The sequence below is a fragment of the Sorex fumeus genome, unplaced genomic scaffold (genome assembly GCF_029834395.1).
Source record: "Sorex fumeus unplaced genomic scaffold, SorFum_2.1 ptg000030l, whole genome shotgun sequence".
NCBI classification, from domain to species: Eukaryota; Metazoa; Chordata; class Mammalia; order Eulipotyphla; family Soricidae; genus Sorex; species Sorex fumeus.
The window spans coordinates 26,859,298-26,865,300 of NW_026606087.1; the positions used below are offsets into that span (position 1 = coordinate 26,859,298).

The following is a 6,003-nucleotide window of genomic DNA, read 5'->3' on the forward strand; positions in this document are numbered from 1 at the left end:
TGTTTTCAGTGTTGAGTCTGTGTTTTGGATATATGGTTATACCCCTCACTTATGTCACCAGTATAACTGAAGCCCTGATGCCTGTTCACTCATTGCTCCCCATTCTTTTCTTCGTCTCTTGACTTCTTTCCTCTGTCCTTCTCTCTAAACACTGGGATAAACGGTCATCATGGCATCTCCCTTTACTACAATACCTCTTCCAGTATTCTATATGCTACAGATAAGTGGGATCACCCTGCATTTGTCTTCTTCTGGCTTACTTTATTCAACATATCTTCCAGTTTCAACCGCAGTGCTGCAGCAAATTACATCATTTCATTATTCCTTGTAGCTGCATAGTATTCCGTTGTGTGTATATACCACATCTTCATAATCCGTGCGGTGCTGCTGTCATTGGATACCTGGATGATCCCATATCTTAGAGTGCAACAATAAATAATGATCAACACACTCTTATTTTTTTGTTTTGTTTGGGGGCTATACCCAGCAGTGCTCAGAGGTTACTCTGCACTCAGAAATTACCCCTGGCAGGCTTGGGGAACAATATCAGATGCAGGGAATGAGCCCAAATCAGCCATGTGCAAGACAAGAGCCCTACAAACTGTCAACGCCATTTTTAAAAGGCTCTCCTTTCTCCATTTAATGCTGTTGGCTCTTTGGTCATAAATTATGTGTTCACATCTATATGGTTTTATTTCTGGGTGTTTTTTAACTATTCCATTGGTTTGTGCATCAATTTGTGCTCAAGTTCTATATTTATTACTGCTTTGTAATATACTTTTTTATTTGGTTGATTTTGATTGATTGGGCTACACTAGGTGGTGCTCAACTCCTTGATCTGCGCTCAGGGATCACTCCTGGAAGCGTTTAGGGGACCTTATATGGTCCTTGGGATCAATCTTGGGGCAATTTACATGCAAGGTAAATTCCTTACCCCCTGTAATATCTCCCTAGCCCTGAAGCATACTTTTATTAGGGAGAGTAAGGTGTTCATTTTTCTTTTTTCTCATAATTCTTTTGATTTTTGAATTCCCAGGTGTTTCTGCAAAATTTTATAATTGTTTGCTTTATTTTCTTGAAAGACGCCATTGGGATTTTTATAGGAATTGTTTTGGATCTTTCGTTAGCTTTAAGTAACATTAACATTTTAACAATATTAACTCTTCTAATACAAGAATGTGGATACTTTTTAATTTCTTTTTTTGGGGGGGGGTCATACCTGCCGGTGCCCAAGGGTTACTCCTGGCTCTGCATTCAGGAATCACTCCTGGTGGTGCTCAGGGGACCATATGGGATACTGGGAAGCGAACCCAGGTCAGCAGCCTGCAAGGCAAAGGCCCTACCCGCTGTGCTGTCACTCCAGTCCTTCATTTCTTTTTGTCTTCTATTTCATTATGTAGTAATTACAGATTTGTCGATGTCTTTTATCATAGAGACATTTATTACAAATTTATCAAAATGTATCAGACATGGATTTTAAATGCTTTTTAATATAGGCTGATATGATCATGTTATATTTATTGCTGTGGTGTAGTATATTAATTGACTATATTCTGAACAATCTTTGTATCCTTGAAATTCCACTTGGTCATGAGGTATAATTCTTTTGATGTATTACTGTATCTAATTCATCAAAATTTTGTTGACGATTTTTGGCATCTTTGTTTATCAGTTATATCACTCTAGGTTTTGTGTGTGTGTGTGTGTGTGTGTGTTTGTGTGTGTGTTTGCATAGTTTTGGTCATAATAATTTTTGGTCATAAAATTTGAGGGCATTCACTCTTTACAAATTTGGAAGAGTTTAAGAAGTTTTTTTGCATGATATTCTTTGTGAAAGTTTGACAGAATTCACTAATGAAAACATCTGGAGCTAGATGAAGAGTTTCCTTAGGGAAAAATTTGATTTCTGTTTTAATTTCTATACTTGTGGTCAGTCTGTTCAAGCTATCTGGTTTAGTTTCAAAAGGCTGTATGATTCCAAAACTGAGTCCGTTTCTTCTAGATTGCATATTTTAAGTAAATCTATGTATTTGCAGAATAAGTATTTATAACAATCTCATTTACATTTCCATGGAATATAATTTCACCTCACTCAGTTATGATTCTTAAGTAGTATTTTTTCTCAGACCTGTTTAAAATGTACCTAGTTTATCATTATTATTATTCTTTCAACTCAACTCTAGATTTTTTTGATCTTTGTAGATTTTCTCATTTCTACTTCATTTATATATATTTTTTAAAATTGTTTTCTTTCTTTTTTTCTGCTTTTTCGGTCACACCCAGCGATGCACAGAGGTTACTCCTGGTTCATGCACTCAGGAATTACTCCTGGGGGTGCTCGGGGGACCATAGGGGATGCTGGGAATCGAACCCGGATCAGGCCGCGTGCAAGGCAAACGCCCTACCTGCTGTACTATCACTCCAGCCCCTAATTGTTTCCTTTTCTTACACAGATACTTTATTGGCAGGGGTGGGGAGCATGGTTCTGGACCACACCTGACTGTGTTTAGGAATTACTCCTGGCTCTGTGCTCAGGATCTCTCCTAGAGGGGCTCAGGAGACCATCTTTGGTATCAAGGATCTAACCAGAGATGAGATACAAGGCTTGATACAAGGCAGTACCTTATCTGCTGTTCTATCCTCCAACCCTCTTTGTTTTCTTTCTGATTCCTTCAGATTTTAAGGTAAGCTATTTAAAATTTTTTTCCCATTAAAAGGTTTATTTATTTATTTTTTTGATCATGAACTTTCCTCTTTATAACAGTTTTGCCAAATTCGATATGCCAGACACAGTAACAACAAAGTCTCCAATGGAGACGTTACTGGGCCCGCTCAAGCAAATCGATGATCAACGGGAGGGCCTTTGCTAAATGGCTGTAATTCATCTCTTCATTTTCATTGTTCTCCAGATAAATTTTTGTTTTATTTTTCTTGGGCAGCATCAGAAGGTATTTCCTAGGAGCTACTCCTAGCTCTGTGCTCATGAATTGCTCCTGGCAATGCTTGGGGGACCATGCAATGACGTGAATCAAATCAGGGTCTCCTGCAATCAAAGCATGCACTCCAGCCCATTGATTTTCTCTCTGGCCCTCCAGAAAAAAGAATTGTTTCTCCTTATATTTATCCAGTTTCTCCTTATAATTTATTGAAGGTTTTTTTTTTGCATCCCAACATGTGATCTGTCCTTGAGCATGTTTCACGTGCACATGAAAATATGTGTATTCATTTCTTTTAAGATCACAGTTTCTCTAAAAGTCTGTTAAGTCTGTCTGGTCAGTTACTTGATTTTATTAAAGCTTTGTTCCCTTGTTGTCTAGAAAAGATAATCTATTCATCAATGTAAGTATTGTGTTGAGATCTACTATTTTTGTTTTTGTCAATATCTTTTAGATATTCCTTATGTAAGATTACTTGTTAGTAAGTGATATTTAGTGCAACATGTGTTGGCTGCAGAGATATTGATATCTTCTTGATAGAACTTGACCATTATATAGTATACATCTTTGTTTTATCTTGTGTAGTTAAAAGCTAAGCTTATCAGATATGAATATAGCTGCTCCTGCATTTCTGATTGATGACTTGAAATCCCTTACTCCAGCCTTTCACCATGAGTTGGTGTTTTCTGGGTTTTTTGTTTGTTTTTTCATTTTGGATCACATGTGGCAGCACTCAGGAATTGTTTCTGGTTCTGTGCTTAGGAATCACTCTGACGACACTCAGGGGATCATGTGTATTGTCAAGCTTCGAGCCCTGGTTAGTCTTGGGTGAGGCAAGTGCCTTACCTGCTATACCATCTCTCCACCGCCACCCCACGAGTTAAGTTTCATTGTTAGATCTGATAAAATTTTCTCTTTTTTTCCCATGTCAGATGGGTAATGTGCCAAGTATGTAACATGATTTAAGGGAAGCACATGTCATACAAACGTGAACACCCAATCATGATGCTAATGAACTGTAAAAGGATTCTGATGAAAGTTTCTTTTATACAGAATATAGATCAGTCCTGATTTTAGTTTATTTTTACTATTTTTGCACTATAAACTAACAATTTAATGAAAATGAGCAACCAGGTAAGTGAAGCAACTTTCATGGATATCAGACAGATTGTCTATTCAAATAGTATGTGTTGTATGAATAAGAAAATATAAAATTATAACCATAGATATTTAATTAGATTAATTTCAAATAATATCAATCAGATAATGCTAAAAGATTACAAGTTTGGAATTTTGATAGAAGGTAAGTATAGCTGATGAGTTCTGTACAGTTGTAAAAGGCAAAAGATATGATACGGGAGGGAATTAGGATTCACATTCTGACAGTTCTTACACATTACTATAATGGATTTTGTTTCAACTGAGAGTGTCACTTCCCTGGCAATATAAGTTCATATTTCAGTAGCATTCTTGCAGAATAGTTTTTTTGTATTTAGAAATTTTTGTATAAAATAGGAACAAAAGCAGAATTAGCTACAATGAGCTAAAGTCATTGTATGCATTAAAAACTCATGGCAATTTTTTTTTTTTTTTTGCTTTTTGGGTCACATCCGGCAATGCACAGGAGTTACACATCTGGCTCTGCACTCAGGAACCACCCCTGGAGGTGCTCAGGGGACCATATGGGATGCCAGGAATCGAACCCGGGTTGGCCACATGCAAGGCAAATGCCTCACCCACTGTGCTATCACTCCAGCCTCATATGGCAATTTTTAATGATGTCATTTTAGAAGAGAAAAGGTTAAGAGAGGTTGGGGGTGGGTCCTTTTTGTGATTTCTTTTTTTTTTTTTTTTTTTTGGTAGTAAATAGATTTTATTTGGGGGTTTTGGAGAGGAAGAGAATGAGAGAGTAACATAGTCAAGAGAGAACACGGGCTTCTCCAAGGGCGGAGAGAGCCCCTACACACATCCTAGCATTAGACACGAAAGCATGAAAGTACATATCTCAAGAGGGGAGATGCGGGCAACACATGTGCTCAGCCCACATGTGCTCGGCCACATGGGCGCAAGCAACACAAGGGCTCAGGCAGCATATGTACCCTCTTTTTGTGATTTCTGACCTGAAGATAGGACACAGTACAGAGCGGCTGAAACTCCAATTGAAGAGGACAGATTCCTGACCTTCAAAAATCATGAGAGTTCAAAATAACTAGAGCAATTGAAAATGTACTTCAGATACTAGAGAGCTGGGAAGTAAAAGTGGTGGGAAAGTTTAACACTGGGCTGAAGATACAGCCCAGCCGGTAGGGTGCTTTCCTTGTAAGCAGATGACCCAGGTTCGGTCTCCAGCATCCCACATGGTCTCCCAAGCTCTGCCAGGAGTGATCCCTAAGTGCAAAGCCAGGAGTAAGCCCTGAGCACTGCTGGTGTGGCCCAACCCCCCCCCCCCCCGCTCCCCACCCCCCTCACATAAGGAAAGGAAAATTGTAACATATTTTGGTGTTTTCTGTTTGATTTTGGAGCCACACTGGCAGTACTCAGGGCTTATTCTTGGCTTTGTGCCAGGGGCAACTCTTGGCAGGGCCCACATTATATGGGGTGCAGGGGATCAAACCTGGGTTTGGCCACACACAAGGCAAGCGCCTTTACCTGCTATACTATTTCTGAATTCATATTTTGTGCATAAAAGGTGCCTGCATGTCTGACTCACCCTAAAATTACACATGTACAGGTCAGAAGAAAGTATCCAATGAGAATGGGAAGAACTGGGGAGAAATTTGAACTTATCCTGACAGGCTTTGTATTGTGAATCCAACTGAGTTAAATTCAGATAATTAAAGTAAAAAGAAGCTTTTCAATAGAAATAAAGTAGAATCTGGAAACCCACTTAAGATATATATCTGAAATAAAATCCAAATTTATTCAACCAAACAATCAGGACAGCATGACCCATATCCATAAAAAATAATTAAAAAATTGGTATAGGCCAACCCACTGAGTGAAATGTAGGATTGAACAAAATAATATCACAAAATTATAACTACTTGAAACAATGAAATAGAAAATA

The 6,003-nt window shown here is 38.3% G+C and overlaps 1 non-coding gene across 1 annotated transcript; it reads right to left on the bottom strand.

The window, feature by feature from the left end:
* Positions 1 to 3,862: 3,862 nt before the first annotated feature.
* Positions 3,863 to 3,964, bottom strand: LOC130025651 (small nucleolar RNA U13). The gene has a single exon (XR_008792775.1). It is a non-coding gene; the product is annotated as a small nucleolar RNA U13 (small nucleolar RNA).
* Positions 3,965 to 6,003: the final 2,039 nt, after the last annotated feature.